The 26,934-nt window shown below is 39.5% G+C and overlaps 2 long non-coding RNA genes across 3 annotated transcripts in view; one reads left to right on the forward strand and one right to left on the reverse strand.

Annotated features, from left to right (window-relative positions):
* Window positions 1–5,689: 5,689 nt before the first annotated feature.
* The window catches only part of LOC110148025 (uncharacterized), a 92,725-nt gene continuing 71,480 nt past the window's right edge, over window positions 5,690–26,934 (reverse strand). The window contains exons 2-4 of one of the 2 annotated variants that reach the window (XR_011485230.1): window positions 7,658–7,749; window positions 6,144–6,289; window positions 5,690–5,988 (exon numbers count right to left, since the gene is read on the reverse strand). This is a non-coding gene — a long non-coding RNA (uncharacterized lncRNA). Of the gene's footprint in view, window positions 5,989–6,143; window positions 6,290–7,162; window positions 7,560–7,657; window positions 7,750–26,934 lie in introns of those variants that run through there. The other variant, XR_002317038.2, reaches the window with a different exon arrangement.
* On the forward strand, window positions 9,855–13,069 carry LOC110148026 (uncharacterized). The gene is made up of 3 exons (XR_002317039.2): window positions 9,855–10,001; window positions 11,606–11,710; window positions 12,766–13,069. It is a non-coding gene; the product is annotated as an uncharacterized lncRNA (long non-coding RNA).

Below are 26,934 nucleotides of genomic sequence, written 5' to 3' on the forward strand. Positions count from 1 at the left end.
GTCTCTTGTAGGGACATTGCTTCTTTCTCCCGACTCCTGGTGTGCACAAGATTTTGTTTGTTCCCTCCAAGAGACTGTTTCCCCAGTCCTGTGGAAGTTCTGTAATCAAATCCCACTGGCCTCCAAAGTCAAATTCATTGGGGGTTCTCAGTCCCTTTGCCAGATCCCCAGGTTTGGAAACCTGTTGTGGGTCCTAGAACTTTCTTAACAGTGCAAGAATTTATTTGGTATAATTGTTCTGCAGCTTGTGGGTTATCTGCTCAGCGGCTCTCTGGTGGGGTTAATCGAGATCTCCTCTAAGAGGGCTTATGCGTGACCCAGGTCTGCTGCAGCCAGAGCCCGTGTCCCAGTGGCAGGCCACTGCTGACCCCTACCTCCACAGGAGACGCTCAAACACTCAAAGACAGGTCTGGCTCAGTCTCTGTGGGTCCTTTGGGTCCTAGTGTGCACAAGGTTTAGTTTGAGCCCTCTGAGCATCTCTGCCAGGTATGGGGTTTGACTCTAAACACGATTTCACCCCTTCTACCATCTTACTGGGGCTTTTCCTTTGCCTTTGGATGTGGGGTATCTATTTTTGGTGGGATCAAACACCTGTCATTCTCCTGTTGATGGCTGTTCAGGAGTGAGTTGCAGTTTTGGAGTTTTGCAAAGAAATAGAAGAAAACAATCGAATGGGAAAGAATAGAGATCTCCAAGAAAATTAGAGATACCAAGGGAACATTTCATGCAAAGATGGGCACAATAAAGGACAGAAATGGTATGACCTAACAGAAGCAGAAGATACTAAGAAAAGGTGGCAAGAATACACATAATTATGCAAAAAATATCCTAATGACCCAGTTAACCACAGTGGTATGATCACTCACCTAGAGCCAGACATCCTGGAGTGCGAAGTCAAGAGGGCCTTAGGAAGCATCACTACAAACAAAGCCAGTGGAGGTGATGGAATTCCAGCTGAGCTATTTCAACTCCTAATAGATGATGCTGTTGAAGTGCTACAGTTAATATGCCAACAAATTTGGAAAACTCAGCAGTGGCCACAGGACTGGGAAAGGTCAGTTTTCATTCCAATCCCAAAGAAAGGCAATGACAAAGACTGTTCAAACTACTGCACAATTGTACCCATCTCACATGCTAGCAAAGTAATATTCAAAATTCTCCAAGAGAGGCTTCAACATATGTGATCCAAGAAATTCCAGATGCTCAAACTGGATTTAGAAAAGGCAGAGCAACTAACATCCATTGGATCAAGAGAGTTCTAGAAAAAATTCTACCTGCTTTATTGACTATGCCAAAGCCTTTGACTGTGTGAATCACAACAAACTGTGGAAAATTATTCAAGAGATGGGAATACCAGACCACCTGACCTGCCTCCTGAGAAATCTGTATGCAGGTCAAGAAGCAACGGTTAGAATTGGGCATGGAACAATGGACTGGTTCCAAATTGGGAAAGGAGTAAGTTAAGGCTGTATACTGTCACCCTGCTTATGTAACTCCTATGCAGGGTACATCATGAGAAATGCTGGGCTGGATGAAGCACAAGCTGAAATCAAGCTTGCAGGGAGAAATATCAATAATCTCAAGATATGCAGATGACACCACACCACCTTTATGGCAGAAAGCAAAGAGGAAGTGAAGAGCCTCTTAATGAAAGAGGAGAGTGAAAAAGCTGGCTTAAAACTCAACATTCAAAAAACTAAAATCATGGCATCCAGTCCCATCACTTCATGGAAAACAGATGGAGAAGCAATGGAAACAGTGACAGACTTTATGTTTCTGGGCTCCAAAATCACTGCAGATGGTGACTGCAGCCATGAAATTAAAAGATGCTTGCTCCTCAGAAGAAAAGCTATGAGCAACCTAGACAACATATTAAAAAGCAGAGATGTTACTTTGCTGACTAAGGTCCAGATAGTCATAGCTATGGTTTTACCAGTAGTCATGTATGGACGTAAAAGCTGGACCGTAAAGAAAGCTGAGCGTTGAAGAATTGATGCTTTTGAGCTATCATGTTAGAAAAGACTCTTGAGAGTCCCTTGCATGGCAGGGACTTCAATCCAATCCATCCTAAAGGAAGTCAGTCCTGAATATTCACTGGAAGGACTGACGCTGAAGCTGAAGCTCCAATACTTTGGCCACCTGATGTGAAGAACTGACTCCTTGGAAAGGACCTGTATGCTGGGGAAGATTGAAGGCATGAGGAGAAGGGGATGACAGAGAATGAGATGGTTGGATGGCATCACCAACTTGATGGACAGGGGTTTGAGCAAGCTCTGGGGTTGGTGATGGACTGGGAAGCCTGGCATGCTGTAGTCCGTGGGGTCACAAAGAGTCAGACACAACTGAGCGACTGTTGTGATTAAACCCCTTTCTATCTAATTCATCTCCTTCCTCCTGATTCAGGTAGATGGACCACCTATTACGTCCATATCCCCCCTCTATAGATGATGTGTTTAGTCCCTCCTAAAAGTTTTTCTCAATCTCAGAGTGTATCTCCATTCATTTACCTTAAGCTTGTTCTGTGAAGTAATTTAAGTGAGTGCAGGATGTATCTGATGCCTCCCTCTCCCAGTTTTCCTTCTTCTCCTGCTACTCACAACCGATTACATCCTCCTCCTCTAATGTACCTCTTTATCAGTAAGCATATTCAACCAAGAACTAAAATCTCATGAAATCTGGAGGAAAAAAGCCAAGGTAAAGAACTGGAGGTTTCTTAAAAATTCTTTTGTTATTTGTCCAGTTTACGAGTTCCAGAGTGATGGAACTAATTGTTTATACATTTGAGTGATATGTATGGGTCTTTTTTTCCCTTTCTAGCTGAGGATCTCGGGCAGGTCACTGAAATCTGAGCCTCTGTATCCTCATTACTAGGATGATAGCCACCCTAAATGACATGGCTCATGTTACAGGTCATAGGAGTCACCACTTAATGAGAGGCTCTGTATTCTATGAAGTATGGGATTTAGGTATAAACTTAAATCACATATGAATTGTGATCCAAACAATGACATTAGGAAGGTGGGCATGATTACCCTCCAATTTACAGACAGAGAAACCTTTGTGTTTAAACAGCATTCATAATTAGCTCTAGGTAATACAACTAGTAGGGAGCAGAGCTGGGATCTGAACTGAGATTTCTGTATGAAAACCCATATTTTTGCCATTCTATTTTCAAACAAGTTCACAGAAGTGAGTGTGTTTTGTAAACCAAGTTTTTCATAAGTATCTCACAATCTCACTACCCATTCTCAGTCCAGAAAACTCAGTCCTACCCATGGCAGGTCAGTAGCATGATCTTCAAAGCCCAGAACAATCAGTTCCAATTACTTTACTAGCCAGAAGCAGACAACTTGAGACTGCTGTATTCCCAGGCAGCCAGAACTGTGCCATTTTTAGCCTCTGATGCAAACTGCTTCTCCTACAGGCATCTTCACTGGTGCACCAGTTGCCAGAGCAGATCTATCTTTTCTGAAGCTTGCTTTGCTCAAACTCCATGGGCTCATTTGATAAAGAGGTTGACTCCAAGCCATGCCTAATCTTTTGCTCCACGGGCTATGCTTGGGAGCCGGCTCGCAAACTGCCCCTCAAAGGGAGGAGGGAAAGTGACAATAAAAGGAGAGTTATGGACTGTGAAACCTTGCCCGACAGGCTCTCTTTCCTGGAATGAGCTAGGAAAGCAGAAATGGATGTTATTAGAGGGCAAGTGTCTGGCTTTGCAGCTCTCAATGGGCTCTGTCATTGGTAAGACTCCTTAATGGCTGAGCTTGGAAAGACTACACAACAGCTGTGCCTGGAGATAGCACACACTGAGTGCGATTAGGGTAATGTTTTCTTCATTGCTTAAGCAATAGAAGGAAAGAGCAGAGCTAATGCATCAGGCTTTCATCTCAAGCACAGGGGGACAAGAGGATGCCAGACAGCTACAAAATGGTAGTCCCTGTGATCCAGATAGAATTGAGTTGTTCACTCCAAGCCCAATTGGAAGAAGGAAACAAAATATATTATGTATCACCTCCCATGATAAAACAATTCAAAAAGACCTTGGAATGATCTATACAGAAATCACACGAAAACCATGAAGTTATTTATGGGATTGTGATATGAAAATTAGAAAGTCTAACCCCTTTTTAGATCTGCCACTCAATTTTTGTGTAATAATCCTCCTTGTAGTAAGGAATCCACCTGCCAAGCAGGAGACATGGGTTTAATTCCTGACTTGGGAAGACTCCCCTGGAGAAGGAAATGGCTACCTACTCCTAGCCATTACTGCCTGGGAAATACCATGGACAGAGGAGCTTGGTGGGGTACAGTCCATGGGGTTGCAAAGAGTCAGACATGACTTAATGACTAAACAAAAAGAAGATATATTATCTAGAATTGAGTCTCAGTTTTTCCATCTGTAAATTGGAGATAAGACACCTATTCTTACCTCCTATTTGACATCAGAGGCATTTTGTAAGAATCAAAAGTGTTAATGGATCTGAAAGTGTTCTTAAATGTACCTATGTATTATTGTATTCATATTAGTAATTTACTGATAAAGAATATTCAGTGTCTGATTTCATTAATACGTGGGAGAAAAAAAATCAGAAAACTCTTATATGCATTGTGTCGGGAGTTTAGAAATAAACTCTTAAAAATCACACTTAGGTAACTACTTCTAAAGCCTTCTTACATTTTTGTTTTGATTTTTAACTGCTCAGCTTCTTTTAAAAAGTGCTAATTACAGACAATGCTTTTCAGCGCTTTTCCCAAGAAAATGACAATTGTCAAGACTATTCCTAAGGTAGAGAAAATCTTGACTCTATTATATGTTTGCCTCCTCCACCAGTGGAGGAATAATCAAGAAAACTGCCAAGAGTTAAATCTGTCACACATACACTTATTTCTATGGCAATACAAACCCTTCCAAGCTCATGCCCCAAGTCAAGGCAGGAGTAAAATGGTTACACTGTGTTTCTTTTACTCTCAGTTCAAGATAACTGGATTACATCCCTATTTGGTTTTGCATATAACCTAAACTTAGTTTTGGATTTCTCTTCTTGGAGGTCCTTGTCCTTTATAAGGACACTTGATTTAAGGTCATCATGTAAGTATTTTTGCCACAAATCATTGCAATGAACATACGTTTTTTTCAGAAGGAAATAACATTGAAGGTCCACATTATTTGGTTTTATAAGTTCTATATATTTGTTATAATATTAGTTTCTTTTAGTCATTGTGATGGTTAATTTTATGTATCAACCTGACTGGGCCACAGAGTACCCAGATATCTGCTCAAATACTCTGGGTGTTTCTGCAGGATGTTTTTGGATGAATTAGCACTTAAACTGGTAAACTGAGTGAAGCAGAATGTCTTCCTGCTGTCAGTGGAGCTTTCAAATCAGTTGAAGGCCAGAATAGAACCAAAAGACTGACGGTCCCTCAAGTACTCAAAAATAAATCGTCAGTTCTCCTGGGTCTCCAGTTTGGCAGCTCACCTTACAGATCTTGGGATCTGTTAGCCTCCGCAGTTGCATGAGCCAGTAAACCAATTCCACATAATAAATCAACCTCACATAAGTCCTGGGAATGTAATGCATAGTGTGGTGACTATAATTAATAATACTCTCTTGTACATTTCTGAGAGAGTAAATCTTAAAAGCTATCATCACAAGAAAAAACAATTTGTAACTAGGTATGGCTGGATATTAATTAAATTTATTGTGGTGATCATTTCACAATGAACACAAATATTGACTTTTGCACACTTGAAACTAACATTATATGTCAATTATAACTCCAATAAAAATCAATCTCTCTATATATAGGTAGAGAGATATAGACATATATGTATATATGTGTTAAGAGTCTTATATACACACATCCTTTTAGTTCTGTTTCACTGGAGAATGCTGAAGAATACAGTCAGTCACATTTTGTACTTTTAGATTCCTCATGAGAGACGGCTGGCCATTACTCAGTATTCCGTTGTTTCCCCTGCACTGGCTTTCCAAGTAAATTTCAGAATAAATTAGTTGGGGAAAAAAAAGATATTATTGCATGTGTGTGTATGTGTGTGTATACATAACAGTTCATATAAAAAGAATTTTTCCAATGTAAAGGATCTTCATATTTTTTATGTGCATCTAAAATATTCCTACCTGCTATTTGTTTTCCTTCACTTTTGACCAGTAATCTTTTTCTTGGCTAGTTTGCTGATGTTCTCCATCTCAGCTATGCTGCAAGATTGATGGCTTCAAACCTTCAACTTCAGCTTTCCTTCTTTTGCAAGTTGGGATTGGGTCAACTCGGGGTCAAAAATATATTAGGTTAGTCTTTTCAGATTGTGTTTGGATCCATATATCAAGAATACACTAAAATTGAGATGGCTTCCTTGGCTGCCCTCTCATACCATTTGACCTTTCCAGATTCTTTTTTCCAGTTGTGGCTTCCTCTTTGCACTCTGCCTATACACAGTTTATGTTGAAAGTGCTACAGGAAATCATTTCTTAAAACCTCTTCAAAGGCCTACACATATTTCATTTCTTTAAGTTTCTTTTTTATTCCAGAAAACAAAGTACTCCAAACAATTTGGGTGCAATTAGGTACTAGTATATTAGGAAGAACACTGTGCTGGGAGTAAATCACTCTTAAGGTGCTAGAATCTTAATTTGGAGCTATGTTACTTTTGGTAAATCACTGATCTCTGATGAAAACTGCACTGTCTACCTCAGTGAAATTGAGGAACAGATGATAGTGGATTTGGAAAATTGTTAGCTGTCAATGAATCTCAAAATGGATTAAACTTTTCTTCATCTTCTAAATAAATAGTATTTGATTTGTGGTCCCATATCTACCACTTCCCATTTTCACATTAAATCAAAATTATTACCTCTTATATTCTCAGTTTTGGACTGTGCAACACACACACTGAAGCCTCTAAGCATATGTGATCTAGGTGTTCCCCAATGTGTCCTGTATATGAAAATATATGATACAATTTCACTGGAGTTACAATTAAAATATAACCTCAAAGTTTCATGCCAAGGACATGTGGTCTCTCCACTTCCTACTTCTTCTAGTGGGATTCATTTGATCCTATTAATTCAGTGCCTCTCAAGGTGATAAACTGATCTCCACAGAGAAGACCCAGGTTTTCACAGGATAGATAAGGTATATTAAAGACATAGAAAGTAAAGCTGCAAGACTGCAAATAATTCAACCTATAAATGCTTAAGTTTGGAAAGCAATTTAATTACAGACAAAAATTATAAAAAGAGAAGAATGACTTAGTTGAACAAATGATGGGAAAAATCCACAGATCTGAATTTTAATGTTGTCTGTACCATGAATTAGCAATAGGATTTTAAATACATCTTTTAGTTCCGGTTCAGAGTCTTCATTCATTTAAAAAATAATGAAGATGTTTGTCCCAGGAGATCTTTAAGAAAGTTTCTAGCACTAACTCTCTAACTCTGCCTCTTTCCTCCAGCCTCCAGTCCCCAGGACAGCCACACAATGTCTGTTTGCAGGAAATAACATGTCAGCATCTTCCTCTTTGTCTTTCATATTTCAACCTTCAGAAAAAGTAACATGAGTACCGAAGGAACTGCCTTTTCCAGCAGTGAATATATAGTATAATACAGTCGCTCACAACAAAAGATATGGCACCTACCTTCACAGAGCTCTTTTCTTTTTTTTTTCATTGCTACCATTTAAAGGTTAGTTCTGATCCAGGAACTTGTCAATTTGAACAGCAAGTGGATCCTGTTAATAATAAAAAACACAATTATTAAGACTGAAAATAACTTTCATTTATGAAACAGTTATATTACATAACATTCTTATCTCACTAAAACTTTTCAATGATATTGCAAAATAGTTATTATTAGCAAGTTTGAGATGAAGAAGTTAACAATATGGTCAGATCAGACAGGTGATAAGCAACAGAGTCGGGAGATGGATCTCCTTCCAGATGGCTTTTTTGATGGGTCTTCCTGTGAGCTAACAGTCATCTAAATTCAACGGCAATGTTCACATGAAAGACAATGTGTGAATGTCATTGGTCAATCGTGTGTCTTTAATTTTCCTTTCTTTGAAACAGGAACACTAAAGTTCATTAAGACTCACATGGACGTTGTGAAAGTTACATGTGACAAAATGATCAGACATCCATCATAGATACTGCCAAGTTGTCTTTATATTTTAACTTTTATTTTATATTGGAGTATATAACGATTTACAATATTGTGTTAGTTTCAGGTGTATAGCAAAGTGATTTAGTTATACTATCAGTTCAGTTCGGTTCAGTCGCTCAGTCGTGTCTGACTCTTTGCAGCTCCATTAACTGCAGCACACCAGGCTTCCCTGTCCATCACCAACTCTTGGAGTTTGCTCAAACTCATGTCCATCGAGTTGGTGATACCATCCAGCCATCTCATCCTCTGTCATCCCCTTCTCCTCCCACCTTCAATTTTTCCCAGCATCAGGGTCTTTTCCAATGAGTCAGTTCTTTGCATCAGGTGCCCAAAGTATTGGAGTTTCAGCTTAAGTCCTTCCAATGAATTTTCAGGACTGATTTCCTTTAGGATGGACTGGCTTGATCTCCTTGCAGTCCAAGGGACTCTCAAGAGTCTTCTCCAACACCACAGTTCAAAAGCGTCCATTCTTTGATACACACATCTACTCTTTTTCAAATTCTTTTCCCAAATGCGTTATTACCGAGTATTGAGTAGAGGTTCCTGTGCCATGCTGTTGGTCCTTGCTTGTCTATTTCATGCACACATAGTTGTGTATATGTTAATCCCAGTCTCCTCTTCACAATTTACCCCTCCCCCTACCTATCCCCTTTGGTAACCATAATCAAACTGTCTTTATTCTAACATTGCCCACCCTGACCTTGATTCTGAATGGACTTCCAATCATCTTTTAGAAGTTATTTTAAAGCTCAAATAACAGAAAAAAGAATTTTGACTATATTTAGGGTGATCCTGCATGTGCAGAGAAGGCTCAATAATTCTCAATTCTTGATAAGATAAATTAATGTAAACAAGTATTAATTTAATTTTACAGAGGGATTCCATGTTATACTTATTTGTGGTTTCAGTGTTTCCACCTTACAGATGAGGCATCATCTTAAGAGATACACAAGTTCTAAATAAATGGCGAAAAAAGAACCTTGAAAGAGAAATTATTTCCAAAAGAAGAGTAAGTTGAAAACAAGCTATTAAATATTTTCTTTAATCATTCAGAACCTCATTATCAGCTGTCTGTGCCCTGTGTCTGAAATGTTTTGTTTCCTTACTTATAGACTCTCACTTGCCTTTAAATATTTTCTTGAAATTTGTGTTGACCATGAGTCATTTTGTCTTACTGCAAAGAAATGAGCAACGTATTGATCAATTTACTAAGAATGTTTCAGTACATATATTCATAATATGTTATTATTTGTCATATATTACATTTATATATATTATATATATATTTACATATATATTACATATAATCATATAGATATAGAGCTATCCGAAGACTTGTTTTGGATTATAGGACAAACACAATTTGATTTTAGCCAACACGCCTATATGGAGATGCATTATATGTATCTGTTTGATCTTTTATGTGTAATTTACATTTCTTAAGCCACAGTAACCTGGAGGAGTGCCCTCAAATGAGTGGGTGTGGGTCATCAAAGCTTTCATCTTTAGCTCCAAGGCTCATTGGTTTAACTGTGTGAACCAGCTTAGCCTGTCCCTCCTTTTCTTTAAGGTGGGGGTTCTTAACTCCTGCTGTGTATTAGAACTCCTAAGGATTCTAATCACCGATCACGAGATTTCATGCCAGACCATCGGAATCTGGATCCCTAAGGGTAGGATTCAGTTATCAGTGTTCCGAAAAAGTTTCCTAGATGATTCTACCACGTAGCCAGGTTTGAGACATGTTCCTTTACAGCAAGATTTGACCCCTGTTGCTGTCATGATCTCTTTGAAGCATCCTCTGCCCAGCGGAGTCCATCCTTGGTAACAGAAACCACCTCTGCTCTCTGTTGTAGGATCTGCTGCTCTCAGCTGGTCCTGAAGTTGAATTTGGGGTTTGGAGGCATCATTCAATGTGCTGCCTCCAGTTTTGTTCTAGTTATTGATGTCTAGTATCACTTCAACCACCACATGCTGGAATGGAGGGCTCTGTCCCCTCCCTGTTAGGATTACTTATGAAACCAAAAAGAGTAGGGGCCCCGGATGTCCATTTCTTTCTCAAAGATTGCTCATGGTATTATTTCTGTTATTTAATACTGCTGTTCAGTTGATTTGGACAACAGTTGTGCACGTCTTCCCTGAGGACAAGGTCACAAAAGGCTTTAGTTAATACCACACAGGCCTCACTAGCACGGCCTGCTCACAGGAGCACATGCCTGTGGGGGGAATGATAAAGTCAAGGTTATTCCTCCAAGTTAAACAGTGGAGGCAGAGTCTGGGGAAGGGGAGCAGAGGACACGGGAAGTGATGGAGGCGTGCTCCCAACCTGTCAAACCATTTCCCACACTGATATTCATGAGAAGATCATAAGATATTAAGATCATAAGATATTCAAGATCACAAGATACACACCAACTTGAAGTGATTTTCTCTACTACTAAACTTCCCAAGAGTGTAAAGGAGTTCTATTACCTAGAGTTATTCTATTGCTCCAATTTGGGCGTTGGTCATCTACCACCTCAAACCCTGCCTGTGGTAAATGACCAATGCCAGATTTGGAGCCACAGAGTAACTGTAGGTAATAATATCATTTATAATCATATACCTTAACTGTGGGCTTCCCGTGTGGCTCAGCTGGTAAAGAATCGGCCTGCAATGTGGAAGACCTGGGTCTGATCCCTGGGTTGGGAGAAGGGAAAGGCCACCCACTCCAGTATTCTGGCCTGGAGAATTCCTTGGACCGTATAGTCCATGGGGTCACGTGGGTTTCCCAGGTGGCACTAGTGTTAAAGAAACTGTCTGCCAATGAGCAGATGTGTGTTTGATCCTTGGGTCAGGAAGACCCCTGGAGGAGGACACAGCAACCCACTCTAGTATTCTTGCCTAGAGAATCCCATGGGCAGAGGAGCCTGGTGGGCTGCAGTCCAGTGGGTTGCAAAGAGTCGGACACAACTGAGTGACTTAGCACGCACGTACCTTAATTGTCTCTCATTGGGTCTATTGGGCCTTTGTGAAAGGAGAACCTTCAATCACTCACCTCCACAATGCTCAATTGCAGCAGACTAACCCCCTTCCATCTCCCCTGGGACCTAGATTTATATATTCATAGGAATTTTTCAGTTCAGTTTTTATGGCCATGATAATCAAGACCTTACAGGACAGTTGCTAGACATCTATAGAAAGTGTTAGTCACTCACTTGCGTCTGACTTTTTTGCAACCCCATGGACTGCAGCCTGCCAGGCTCCTCTGTCCATGTGATTCGCCAGGCAAGAATGCTGGAGTGGGTTGCCATTTTCTTCTCCAGAGAATCTTCCCAACTCAGGGATCAAACCCGGGTCTCTAGCTTTGTGGGAAGGTTCTCTACGGTCTGAGCCACCAGGGAAGCCCCCTATAAACAATCTCAATTAATCTCTAAACAATCTTTCAGGGAGAAGCAGTCCCCAAGACCAAATCAGGTGGGACTGGATCCCATGTTCCCCAAACCCGTGACTCCTGCACAGACTGGTTACGATGATCAACGCTGCTGTGACAGGTAAGCGCCAAATTAGACACCAATGCCATGGCTCAGTGAACAGAAGCGGATATTCACTCTCAAATGTGTAAACCCATTCAGCTGTAATACCTGGCTGCCTCAGCTAGAGTTAAGACCCTGACAAGTTAAAAGGATGCCTGACATGTATTCCTGCTCCTCCTTGGGGAGATGATGAGACAGGGGCAGGCGGTACAGAGAAGGCACCAGAGTGGGGGAAATTGAATCCTTTGGGGTTTCATTTACAAACTGTTGACTGAAAAATTTAACATCTGAACACGTTGGGCTGGGTGGCATCCTCGCCTTTTGTGCTCAGCATCTGGCCATTCTCCCTCCCTCTGCCCGTCAGCCCCCGTCTCCATGGCTGTCTGACTTGGATGGGGAATAACCGTCTTCTTTCCCAAAGACCTGTTAAAAATCAGAAATGTAAGGGATCAGTCAGGCCAGCCTGCCGGCCACTCATTCCTTATGAATCATCTGACAGTTTTTTAGTTTGACAATTGCACCTCATATATTTTAATATTGGTTTTCAAAGAAGAAAGCGGAGAACTTCCATTTCTTTACAGCTCCCTGTAATTTCAACTTGCTCTTTACTTATGTATGAAGTCGACTTGGGTGGAAAGGTTAGAGGCAGATGAATTTCTAGTTTCAGAGCCTAGGAAAGGGCAATAAAGTGTGCAATAATCTTAATGCTAAGGTTTCACAGAGCTGAAAGTATGCTTTATATTCATGGGTGACACTCCTTGAAAATCATGACAAGGACCTCATATTTTCAAAGGTTTAAAAAATTTTTTTTTCTACATCTTAACCCATTTAAACTTTCTTAGACAACTGTAAAAGATAAAGTAAAATAAAACAGAATAAAACAAAACAAAGAGCCCATTATGATTGAAAAGTTTTCCTGATACTTTTAGGTCCAACAAGCAAGGAATGAGTTTGTTTGATTTTAACCCTCCCTATACCATTCAGAAAAGAGCTGACTACTTTTCTAACCCCAAATATTTACCAATCTTCCTATACATAAACTCTGCTTCTCTTAATTTTTCTTCATGAATCAGCTTGAACTCTTTGGAAAAGACCCTGATGCTGGGAAAGATTGAAGAGAAAAGGAAAAGTCAGTGGCAGAGGGTGAGATGGTTAGACAGCATCACTAACTCAACGGACACGACTTGGAGCAAACTCAAGGAGAAACTGGAGGACAGAAGAGCCTGGTGTGCCCCAGCCCACGAGGTCACAGAGAGCTGAACACAACTTTGCAACTGAAAAGCAACAATGAACAATTAAGTGATTGGACTAAAAATTCTGAAAGACACCATAGAGGATTACTTATCTCTGTTTTATAGGTGTAAATATAATATCACAGGGCAAAAGTTACTTATTTAAATTCTTATATTTACTATGATAATGAAATAAGAAAAAAAAACTATGATTGTACCTTCTTTCTTTCCTATTGTCCTAGGGTAAAATAAAGCAGAGAATCAGGAAGTAAGGGAAGGAACAAAATGAAGAGATGGGTTGTCTTTTCAAGCATGAAGTTTTGGGATTTGAACCACTATAGCATACATCTATATATACATATAGCATACATCTACCCTAAAATTGCCTGTTCCATCCCATTCTACAAGTTTAGATTCTATTCAGTGCCAGCAATTGTACTTATCACTACACTACAAAACATCAAAATAATAGCATATTTTTATGGAGATTCGTACTTTTCAAAGTACTCTCATTTTCATTATACCATTTTATCTTAACAACAACCCCTGAATCATAAAATTGTATAGTTAGAAGGACCCTCCTATAACATTACCTCTAAAATAGTCCCCCAAATTATGATCTCGTCTCTAATTCTGGAGCATTTACCATTATCATGAAACAAACAATTCCATTTAAGAAACTTTTTTTCTTTATAATAAAAAAGTAGCATTTGTTCAGTTTTGAAAGTTTAAGAATCACAGAATAAACAATACAAGTAAAATTACTTCCATTTCTACCACCAAGGATTAACTGCTATTAATATTTTGGTAGACTCCCATGTTGTCTTTCATCTATACAGATACGTATATAATTAGTTGAGAATATTATTACTGTTGTGGGCTTCCCTCATAGCTCAGTCGGTGAAGAATCTGCCTGCAATGCAGGAGACCTGGCTTCGATCCTGGGTCAGGAAGATCCTCTGGAGAAGGAAATGGCAACACACTCCAGTATTCTTGCCTGGAGAATCCCACGGACAGAAGAACCTGGCAGGCTACAGGCCATGGGATCGCAAGGGTTGGACAGGACTTAGCGACTCAGCCACCAAACCACTATTACTGTAACAGCCAACATATATATAACTGTTTCTGGGGTTCAGAATGAGCCTCCCCTAGATATGGCACTTTTGCATGAGGATTATTTGGAGTTAAAGGTAATCGAGACCTGGTAGGTTCAAGAGAAACTACTGCCCTCCCGTAGCTATCTGGAAGAAGTTATATTGGGGATTTTTCCCAGAGGAGTTATTAGCAGAGATAGATTTTATCTAAGTGGCTCCATCTCCACGGCAGGGCAAATGTCTAATTTACAAATATCTGCTCTTCTTGCTGAGCCCTGAAAGACTCTCCCATCCTTGGAAGCCCCAGGGCCCTAGTCCATACCTTAGCTCAGGATGGCATACAGACCTCATTTTAGTCTTCTTTCCTTGAACTTCTCATGTATGTGGGGTCTCTAACCCCCTCATGTGTGTGGGATTCTTGTACATACATAATGAAATTTGCTTTTCTCCTGTTAATCTGTTTTGTGTCAATGTAATTCCTAGACTAGCCAGAAAAACCTATAAAGGTAGAAGGAAGGTTTATGTTTCCTGCCCAGCACCTTTGTTGATCTCTAGGCAGGGCCCAAAGCCCCAGAGGGAGGGGCTGAGACCCAGAGGTGAGAGGCGGGGCAGGGGTCCGGGGATGAGGAAGTGTGGAGGCCAACAGAGGTGGTGGAAACTCCAGGGCCCTGCAGCGTAGCTCCTCCCTGTAACCCCACCCCCTTATCTTCAGTGAGTTCAAGAAAACTCATCCTTTGCTTAGTGTGAGTGGATATTTCAGGGAAACTAATTAAAGGATGGGATATTTTACCTGAAGTGATGAAGCCTGAAATTGACATCATCCTTAACTTTAGGCACTGGATCAGGAGTACTTGAGCCCTTGAATGAGCAGAAAGTTGGGGAGATGGTTCTGCATTTCCACAAATCATGACTAAAGGATGCAAATCAAGCTTTCACTAGTTTTCTGAGAGCCAGTGTGCTCGTGGATGACCTCTGAGCTGTGTATACATGTGTAGTATGACTTTACGCAACACTGTTCAAATGATCTCGTAGTGGCCTTTGTCTTTCAGTTTTGCACAATGTTGCTCACCTTGTAATTACATACTATGAATAAAGTGATTTTTAAAAATTTATTTTCTACTGGAGTATAGTTGAATTACAATGTGACTCAGTTATACATATGTATAAATACATTATTTTTCATATTCTTTTCCATTGTGGCTTAATCACCAGATATTTAATGCAGTTCCATGTCCTACACAGTAAGACTTTGCTGTTTATCCATTCTATATATATCGGTTTCATCTGCTAACCCCAGACTCCCAATCCATCCCTCTATCACCCCCTCCTACCCTGCTCCCCCTTGGCAACCAACAGTCTATTCTCTATACCCCTAATTTTGTTTCCGTTTCATAGATAGGTTCCATATTTTCGATTTCACATATAGGTGACATCATATGGCACCTTTCTCTTTTTGCCTTACTTTACTTAGTATGATAATCTCTAGTTGCAATTAACGTGATTTTTAAAGTGCATCATCTTTGACACACATTCTGTATACATGTGTGTATAGGTAGATATATCACTAATGTGCTTAATTTTTCATCTTTAGTATTTCAGACAATGTAATGAACACTCATGTATAAAATAACAAAAATTAAACAGCATGTATGGTTATTTCTTTGACAACATCCCTAGGCATGAAATGTTTGATTTAAAGTGTTTTTTTTTATGCTTTTTATATGTTCCCAAGTTTCCAAAAAAACTATATCAGTCAATTTACAATTTCATCAATAGTTTATGAGAAGAGCCAGCACCTATTCCACACTTAAATCCACAGTTAAATCCATCAAATCCAGCTTGTTGAAACATTTCTGAATTTTTACATTGTTACCCACTGTATTAGAAGTCTTAAAAGTTTGGGGAATCAAAATAAGCATGAGATCTATCTCATTCAAGATGATGACTACAAAAATGTTAGGGGAGGTAGAGGAGGATTAGAGCCTTTGGGAAAACCATGTGAAAATTCCATGCGGAGAACTGATTGATTTAATATTACTTTTTGAATATGACCCATCAGTCATTACCTCATCTACATTTCCACTGTATTTTTATGATCACTCTAACCTATTATAATTATTGACTACCATTTGTATCTACTTTACCATACTGCAATCTACTAATTTGTCTGTTTCCCCTCCCCACCACAGTGAAATAATACCAACTGGTACAACATCCTGAGGGGAAGATGATTTACTCTCCCGATAGAAACAGGGATGAATGGCTTAGAAAGTGCCTCAGAGAGGAAGTTACATCTAATGCTGGCTTTGGGAAATCACTTCAAGCTGCCTGCATAGGACCGAGACTAAAGGGAATTCCAGGGATGGAGAACATTTTCCTTAAAGTGTAGAGAGAGAGAAAAACTAGATTGTGGGGAACACACACACTAAATGGCTTGGTGTAACTAAAGTGTAGCATGCAAGGACAGAGGAGGAATCTGCTCCATGGCATCTTCAGGATAAACGCTGACTTAACTCTGGCTGGACTTAGCAAGCTTCTCAGGCAGATTTTAATTCAGATGATGCCAGGTTAAGGAGCAAGAGATTCACTCCTAACTTCCAACTAAGACATGAGGAGCGATGAAAGGAAACTAGAGCTCTTATGTCTTCAGTTTGCTTCTTATCTAGGCTTTGTAATCCCTCTATTGGTTTACCGAAGTAATTCCTTCCCTTCTTTCCTGTTTTCCTTCCTTCCTTCCTCCTGTAACAGACCAATACTATCTAGACTCCTTTAGGAAATGGGACTGAATGAAGAAAGCAGAATTATTTCCCCCATTCCAGCTCCCCATTTGTTTGAGATGCTTCGGACTTCTGTTCTCTGTGGCCTCCTTGTTCTTTGGAAAAAATAGGTCTACCTTCTTCTTCCAGCTGCCTGAGCTGCCAAACAGGGTGTGTTCTTTGAATGATATCAGTATCAGGGTGTGCTAAGATGGAGGGTACTGGGTATCTCATGAGGAAGGCTCAGAAATCCAAGTTAGAAGTCCAAGAGCAAGCTGATGAATCCATCTGGTTTATCCTGGTGCTGTCAGCCAGAGGTGAGGATGGATGAAGGGTAGGGGCTGAAAATCAGGACTGAGTCAAAGTGGGATGTAGATGGCTTCAAGAATCTTAGAGATGGACATCAGCATTTAGGTAAGTTCAAGTGGGGCTCTGTTCATCCTCTGAGACTACAGGGCTCAGATCCAGAACATGGAGTGCTGGACATTGGTATAAACTGGATAGAAAGGAATAAGTAGGAAGTTCAGTTCCTCGGCCACCTGACCTACAGTTTACTGCAAGGTTCTAATCTTAGTAGGGAACTAAATTTTCTTCTGAAACTATGTAAGAGGACAAATTAGATGGGTTGGGACTTAACACAGCAGTTTGGTTCTCATATGGGTGCCCTCAGATAGAGGTTTAAAGCTATGAACTCACCCACTCACAAGGAAGGCACTCCTGATTTCTGTCCAGACTTAGCTATCATCGATTCAGGGACCTGAGTAGTATTGAGTTGGCTGTAGGGTAATTTGAGATACCTGGGGGCCAACATCGATTAAACCCAGGGCAAGTATAGGTTGGAATCCTTGATGAAGCTCTGCTCCCTATTGCTGTGAATTCTTTTGTGACAGCATCTGAGGTGAAACATTGCCAAACAACGTGCCAAGAGGCCTTTCAATGGGTCATAAAAATGCTATAAAAACATGAAAATTGCTGCCATAAAAAAAAGAGTTATGGCAAAACAGGGAACCTACTAAATTTAGAAGCTAAAGAAAGACTGAGAAATGAAACCATTCCATAGTCCAAGGAGTCGGTGGGTACACCCACCACAGCCATTCACACGGTGAGAACTGCTTGTGTTTATAATATACCAGAAGGTCTCTCAGCATTCTGCCATTAAGTATGTGGTCCCTGGTGGATCAGGTGGTAAAGAGTTTGCCTGCAGTGCTGGAGACCCAGGTTTGATCCCTGGGCCAGAAAATTCCCTGGAGAAGAGAATGGCAACACACCCCAGGTATTCTTGCCTGGAGAATTCCATGGACATAGGAGCTTGGTGGGCTACAGTCCATGGGGTTGAAAAGAGGTGGACACGACTGAGTAACACTTCACTTCACCTGGCTTTCCCTGGAATTCTTCTTTACTTGTGTCCCTCCTTAGCTTTGTTGGTTAAATTGAAGAGTTGGAAATTCTTCTGCTCTGTTTTTATTTTGAAAACACCTATTACATGGGAAGGGGTGTTTATATTCCTTTGATGCCTGGGAGAAAGGATGCCATGTTAGACGGACAGTTCATCATGAGGTCATCAATTGGAAATCAATAAAAAGCTTATTTGAAATAACCCTTGTCAAAAAATCTGAAGATCAATCTTCCTGAAAACTACACCTAAGCTTTTATATCCAGTATTTGTTTTTCCAATAAAGTTTCTGCATATCCATTAACACCGGTAATTTAGGGTAAAGTGTGCAGAGGGAGTTCATCTCCATATGCCTTTTATGCAGATGTGGTTTATGCTGAGATACAGTGAGTGCTATTCACAACTCCATACATAAAACTCTGAACATGCTTAAGCAACAGTCATAAACACATTAAATGACACCATCCCAAGCACTTAGAGCCTCTGTCTGCCAGCTGGGTGAGCCCCTTCTATATGTCATTTTGATGTAATGCACTCCTATTTCTGCTGTTATTAGATGCAAAGTATTTGAGAAGACATTAGCTTGAATGGAAATCTGATTACATCGCAGTTTGGGTTTTTTTAAATATTGCCTATTTTCCTCAGATACACTATTCTGTTTTCTTTTTAATCTCACAAATATGTACAGCCATTCCTACCCTTTCTTTTCTACCTTCTCTTCTCTACATTCATGGATCATAAGGGATTTCTGATTCTTATTTTAAAATGTAATTGAGACATAGAAATGAAGAAGCAGTAGATGACAGACTCCAACACAGAGAAAGCAAGAGATAAAAGAAGGAAGAGAAAGAAAGGAAAGGAAAAAGAGAAAAAAAAGAAATGTTTAGCTTTTGATATGGTTATAGATTAACGATCTGCTCCACGTTGAGGTCCAAAGTACGTTCACTTGTATTCATACTTCTTTAAATTATAAACCTGTAGGTCATTTAAGAGCATCTTGATAACTGTTTCTTATAGTATTGCTTTCCTTATGCAAGCACCTTTCTCAAGGGAAACTTAAATCAATAGGAAATATTTGATTACTTCCCACAATTGCGTTATTGTCTGGAAGACAAGGAAGACGTGGTGGTTCAGTCTGAGTCACCCAAGACTGTGTGAACTGAGACCATGGGCCTCTTTCACAATCATTCTCTTAGATTTTCTCTTTGAAAAGTGACATCTACTTATGAATACTTTATCACAATCAAAATGTGAGCACATATCAGCAAAATTTTCTATATCATATCTTCCAAAATGATGAAATTGTACCAATTCATTAATTATAGAGAAGAGACTAGGTAGTCTGGCCAATCTCTTCCATGAATGCTGAAATTCACTACATGAAATCTCTCTCTCACTCTACTTGGACACTCTATCCTGCCCTCATAGCATCTACCTAGTAAATGCTTTCATCCTTCATCACACAACCAGCGATGTTAGAGAGTCATCAAGTCTTGTCTCATCTTTAAAACATGTGAATTTCAGTACTTCTCACCTTACTTCTGCTTCTGAACATCACATGCTAGAAGCTTTTACTATCTTATAGGATTTCCCTGCATTCAATCTCTCTCTTAGGATTCTTGAACTTTTCAAATAACTCTGCATGTTGACACCCAATCAATTTTCCTAAAACAGTAGACTTCATTCAGCAATTGACCTCTTTTACATTTTGATAGTTCTCTGTTTCATGAAGTCCAGATTCCTCAGTGTGGTCTTGAAAATCTACACCCAACCTACCTATCAAACACTGCTTGCCACAGTCTCTAACAAAAGCACCCTGTGCTCCCTCAGTCTCCCATCATACCATGCTATTTTCACTGTACCCCTTTCTTGATAATATTAGTCTCATTTTGTTCTTTTTTTTTTAAACCATTATATATCCAGAATTACTCAATACTTAAACCTAGATTAAATGTCATTGTTAGTTAACTCCCGTCTCTGACTTTCGATGCCATGTCATGAGCACTTGTGCTTGTTCAGAATTTTTATTTATGATTGTCTATGCCCAAACTAGAATACAATTCCTAGGTGATTTATAATCTAGTTAATCTATACCAAATTAGTATGACCACAGCACTAAATACATTTTATTGATAAGTCATGACAATCCTATTTTTAAAAATCTTCCTCTCACTTAGCTTAACCAGTGCTGGCTGTCCCGTGTGATAAAAGCTCAAGGAACAAGAACTGACTTTGTCATTTTGCAGCATGTCACAGACACTTAATAGTTTACTAAGTGATCTGCAATGACAAGTATAATGAGAAGGACTTTTCTCTGACTTAAAAAACAAAAAGCAAACAAAAGAATCCTCCCCAAAACAGAAAGTAATCTTGAAAACAAAGGTTACAAGAATTCATCTATCTTACTGTTTTCTGTTCATTAAAGGGTCACATAGTAATTGTGAAACCACAACTGCATTGAGCTGTAACCTGTCCTTCTCTCTTAATCCAGTGCCTGCTTTTCCACTCTGTCTCCTGATGGTTCTAATCTAGTTGACCTTCTCTGTCTTGCCCAAGAGCACTGTCCTTCTAGGCCTAGACCAAATGCTTCAGGATTTTCTCTCCAACCTCCTCACCCAGCTGCAGTTATCTGAGGACTGCGTACTAGACAAGAAAGGGGCTCACTCTTTCTGAGTTTCAATAAACTGACACGGGCGTTTTCCATATTTGGAGGTTTTCTGGTGAGTCCATGAGGCAGGATAACCAGTCTTAATGAGGGAAAGTGTGGTGCAGCAGAAAAATGTACTGGTTTTGAAACCACTCAGAAGAATTTCCACATCTTAGCTTCATCACAAACTATGTGACCTTGAACAAGTTATTCAGATTACCTGAATGTCCTTACAATTCACAGAGGAGCAAAAATAAATAAAAAAATACACTGACTAATGGCACTATAAGGCAAACACACTATAGAGGCTAAAGTTGTAGTTTTGAAGACAAAAATCCATGTATGCTCATGGCTATACTACTGATTAAAGTCCTTTAAACTTCCCCACCAGTAAAATGGGGAATAATAATAGTACTCATCTCCTAGAATCATGACGATTGAATAAGTAATACAAGCAAAACGCATGGAAAACTTTCTGCCATGTGCTAAGTGGGTAGATGCTCACTAAAGGCCAGATATTAGTACTGAGAGAACAAAATGAATTAACATGCGCAAAGTGTCCACCATACTGTCTGGAAAGTTGTGATGCTCTACAAACATCACCTCCCCACTCTTTGTGGCCAAACATAGTCTTTCCTTCCACTGCTCTTATGGTCAGTCTGGGAATTTACAGAGTCAGGCTTCCACTTCCTGGTGGTAGGGAAGTACCAGGCTCCCCATCTGTGCTCTCTCCATTTCTCCAATTCTCAAATTTGGAGTTCCTTGACCCCTATCTGGACACTCAGCCCAAGCCACAGTGGACCCAGGTTTTGTGCAACTCAAAATTGAACAATTTGGGGAGCCCTCTTTGAGAAAAAAGACTACAAAGTTACAAATACAAAATCGAGTGCAAAAATGGGTAAAGAGAAAGCTCTGGAAAAAATTAATATGTTTAATATATGATATGTAGCACAGTTATCAGAAAATTCAGAAAATAGTAGAACTTTTCTTAACTGCTTGACATTTCTAAATTCTTTTTGATCCTATATGATTTAGCTACACACTCTCTGAAAGCCCCTTCTTATAAGGATTTTTAAATATACTTTCCTATAGAAAATTAGATAATTTATTTTAATTGACTAAACTTTTTTTTAAACTTTTTTTTTTTTTGCCTGTGGCTACATGACTTGCAACATCTTGGTTCCCCAATCAGAGATGGAACCTGCACCAAGTTCTAACCACTGGACAACCAGGGATTTCTCTAACTTGTTATGTTTTAATGATTGCTGGTTTTAAAAAGTATCAGCTTTACAACTTATTAATAAAGTCATAAAAGCTTTAGAGTGTTGTCAACTTTTAGGAGTTTTTTATTTCTTATATAAGCTGTATAGTTTGGAGAACCTTGCCTAAGACTAACTTCTGGCTTCATGCATTTCGCATTTTGTTTTTGCTCCATGGTCCACATCCTTGGTGCCAAACACATAGCTACCCTCATTTGCCTAGACAACCTGTGGTCATCCACTTTAATGTGATGGCTCTGAAAGAATAGATAAGAGGATGGTAGGAATCTTTCTGCAGGATATTTCTATGATGAAATAATGGTCAAAAATTTATCTCTACATTTGTATCTATTAATATAAGTTACATTGCTATTTCACTAAAAACAAACTAAATATATTCCTAAATTAAATTCCACTTAGACAGATCCCTCAGATGCCCACAGCCATTCTCTGGTCACCTGACACAAGGAGAAGCATGGTGGGGATGAAACTGGAGTAGGAATACATAGCAGTCTTTATCAATTATAAAATATCACATGTTTTTGAAATTGTACAAACACATATGACCAAGGATAACATTATTAGGGCCCCTCTAATTTTTAGGAAGAGCCTGGAAAAGTCACAGGTCCTGAAGGTAATTTATACTGGCTTCACCATAAATCTCCTTTGAAGTCAGTTTTCCAAGTCGTGGGTGACCTAATAAACCAAAGTTTTGCTTCAATACTGTAGGTAAACATAATCAGTTATTTTCCTTTTATGTGACCTAACTTTTCCCCCTTTTCTCCAGTACTATTCAAATCCCCTTTTCTCTTTGTTCTGCAAATGTTCTTTCTTTATTGGCTCTCTTCCTTTACAACTAAAAATAGATGCAAAGATTTCACATTACAGAACCCTACCTCTCCACCACTGCCTTAATCTCATAATCAAAATCCAATCTTATCTCTTACCTGTCCTTCACCACTGTAAACTTCTTATAAGAAAAGCTACAACCACTGCCCATATTTCTTCACTTTTATTCTTACTTCAGTCTATTGCACTCTGGCCTCTTCCTCTGTCATCTATTAAAAACACATGGTGATCAGCCATGACCTACTTGCTAAATTCAAATGTCCTTTAGTTTCTCTATATGGAAGACATCAACATGGCATTTCAGTTGCCTGCGACACTTGGAACTTTGAAACTTTACAATTATTCTAACCCTATCTGGCTAAACAGACACCTACTGTCTGTAGGGAGGTTCATCTCTGAGCATGTGACCCACTGAAATTGCATTCGTGAAGTTCCCGGATCCTGGCGCATCCCGCTCTGACTCCTGCTGCTGCCTGCTGAGATCTCAGTTCTTGTTGTGACACTTCCCTCCTTGAAAGGCTGTAAATAACATTTTCAGACCACATATGGGGCCCTGTGAGAACTGATGCTCATTAAGTGTGTTAAGTGAAAATCATGAGTGGAGTACCAAACATTATCTATAAATCAAAATTAACAAATGTGACTTGCGTTCTTGGGAGGCAAAACACACTGAATCTTAAATAATATGGCTGTCAGGAATCACACTGAAATACGCATTTCTTCCCAAATATGTGCACAGATGAAATGCAAAGAAGTAGGCTGTCAAGATAGTCAAGAAGAAAGAAATATGTCACTTGGCCCTTGAAACAAGTTAATTTAGCATTATAAACCATTGGAGTTTCCCTTTCAAATGGATCCATGTGGAAAATCCAGATGGCCGAACACTTGACTCACAAATGTGGAAACTAAGCTTCAAGGCCTGAATATAGTCAAAACATTTTCCTTACTTATTGCTGAACATTTTTAATCACTCTTCTTTAAGAGAGAAACATTTAAATTATTCCTTGAGAAAACAATATTAATTCATGCTGACTTTCTCAAAGGGAATCCATTTGCAGGGCTGGATAAGCAGCTGTATTAACGGGAGTTGGATCACTTAGAATCAATTAAAAATTTACAAAACATCAACTCTGTACCAAAACACTCTGCTGCTAGATCTCCAGGGGAGAAAAAGTTAGCTCTTTGGGGGAATTTCATAATTCAGTGTACTGCTTAAGCCAGAAAGGTGGAAATCGTCATAGACTATTTCTTCTTTTTCCTCTTCCCTACCACCTCAAACATTATCAAGCAGCATCATTTTTACCTTTTACAAGTCTCTTCAGCATCTTCCTTCTTCTTATTCATATTCTCTATCGTTATTGTTGTTCAGTCATCCGGTCGTGTTTGACTATTTGTGACCCAATGGACTGCAGCAGGTCAGAACTCCCTGTCCCTCAGCATCTCCCGGAATTTGCCCAAGGTCATGTTCACTGCATCGGTGATACCATCCAACCATCTCATCCTCTGACACCCTCTTCTGCTTATGCCCTCAAACTTTCCCAGTTTCAGGGACTTTTCCAGTGAGTCATCTGTTCCCATTAGATGAACAAAATACTGGATGACCAGTGATACTATTGTTATTACTGGCAGGAAAACATCATGAGATGTCTTTTAGTAAATCCCAAGTTCAATTATACTACGTATTTCCTACTGTGTGTGTGTGTGTGTGTGTGTGTGTGTGTGTGTGTGGTGCGTGTTAGTTGCTTAGTCATGTCTGACTCTTTGCAACTCTATGGACTGCAGCCTGCCAAGCTCTGTCCACGGAATTCTTCAGGCAAGAATACTGGAGTGGGTTGCCATTCCCTTCTTCAGGGAATTTTCCAGATCCAGGGACTGAACCTGGGTCTCCTGCACTGCAGGCAGATTCTTTACCATCTGAGATAGGAGGAAGCCCAATTTCCTTGAAACTAACTTACATTGGCTAGTTTCAATTCCATATATAAAAATACATACATTTTTGTTTTTCCAGGTACATTACTCCGTAAGTATACTAAATGCTTCCTTGTCTGTTGATCTGCTGACATGAACAGCTCAAAGTAACCACATGCAGTAGAGGAATCTAGTTCATTGGAATACTTGCCCTGCTCTGAAAAGAATTATTCCTCTTTTTGGAAAGAGAAACTGTAACCTAGCAGAAGCCAAGCTTGTGAGGATAGCAAGCAAATTCTAGAAGTAGATTTCTAAGATGATGTGAAAGGCCAGTGCTATGTCCCACAGTTCCCAGATCCATGTGTGTTAACATCTGAGGAGTCAGCACCAAATTTTGGTCTTTGGTTCAGCACAACAGATTTTTTGATCTTGCAAGAAGGAGAGAAGATATACAAGTTCCTGAGTCTCAACACAATGTATCTAAATTAGAGGGAGAGAGAAAAGCAGATCCTCTGACATCTCATATATACAGGAGACACCTCCATATAAACCCCTCCATATATGACACCTCCATATAAGCGGAGAACTTGGGATGAGAAGTGCCTAATGTGAACATAAGACTAGGCACAATCGTAAGTTTTCATCTGAAACCAGTCACATACCACGTGGTGTAAAGGAAGCAGCTAAAAACATCAGAAGTGTCTGATACTCTTATGAAAAAACCTAAGAGGTGTCTGATACACAGGGATTTACAGTATAGATGGAAAAATGGGCTTGCATATAAATTATAAGACTAACACACACATAGTCCTTGCTTTCCACCATTCCAATGTATGTGAAATTTAGTTATGATACAGTTTACACAAAAATCACTAGTCCCTTAACAACAGGGTTTAAATTTAATTTCCACAGTACATTAACTATGAGTAATTACAAAAACGACAAACCCCACTGCCAGCTCTTTCATTCACCAATAATGTAAATAACAGATGTGTATCACGATCAGTGATGAACACATCAATTCTTTTCAATTCTGTCATTGATTCCTCACTGTGTACCCTTAGGCACAGACAGGAAGCTGTGTAGTTGTGTTTTTGTTATTTCCTAGTTGTAAATCCATATGATATTTTCTAAGTATGAGTAACTAAAAGAGGAAAGTGGCTAACAAAGATAAAATCTCTACAAAGAAATAAAATGTGATGACATTGAAAGTGACACCTAAACTGAACTTAAAACAAAATATAGTTGGCTGAGGGAATGTTGACACTGCTGCCATTTGAGAAACCCCGGCTATGCAGCCAGAACTCAATAAAGGCAAATCTGCCAACAGAAATGAGAAAAGAGACTGTAACAAAAAGGATGGAGATGTATCAGAGGAAGTGATCCTGGCAAAAATAATCTTTCTGTTAAAGAGAACCTTCGAGGTACTTCAGGACCTCGAAAGTTCAAAGAACAAAATGTTGGAAGCTGATTCCAACTTACAGAGGATATGACAACTTGCCGAGGCACAGAAAAGACGCCTGCTCTACACGCAAGTTATAACATGCAGAGGGGGAAAGCACTGCTGCCTTCTTTACAAGGAGATTAAAGATGTTCAGTTTCAATTTCTAACGTTTCTAGTCATAGCATACTGAAAACACGCTTACTACTTTTTTGCTTCTCTATACATTTGTAAGTGACAATGATTTTAATGTATTAACAAAAAATTCAAAGTTCAGCTCAGTTCAGTTCAGTCACTTAGTTGTGTCCAACTCTTTGCGACTCCATGGACTGCAGCACACCAGGCTTCCCTGTCCATCACCAACTCCCAGAGCTTGCTCAAACTCATGTCCATTGAGTCAATGATGCCATCCAACCATCTCATCCTCTATCGTCCCCTTCTTCTCCTACCTTCAATCTCTCCCAGCTTCAGGATCTTTTCCAATGAGTCAGTTCTTTGCAAAAGGTGGCCAAAGTATTGAGGTTTCAGCTTCAGCATCAGTCCTTCCAATGAATATTCAGGATTGATTTCCTTTAGGATTGACTGGTTTGTTCTTCTTGCAGTCCAAGGGACTCTCAAGAGTTTTCTCCAACACCACAGTTCAAAAGCATCAATTCTTTGGTG

The sequence above is a fragment of the Odocoileus virginianus genome, chromosome 32, assembly GCF_023699985.2.
Source record: "Odocoileus virginianus isolate 20LAN1187 ecotype Illinois chromosome 32, Ovbor_1.2, whole genome shotgun sequence".
Lineage (NCBI taxonomy): Eukaryota > Metazoa > Chordata > Mammalia > Artiodactyla > Cervidae > Odocoileus > Odocoileus virginianus.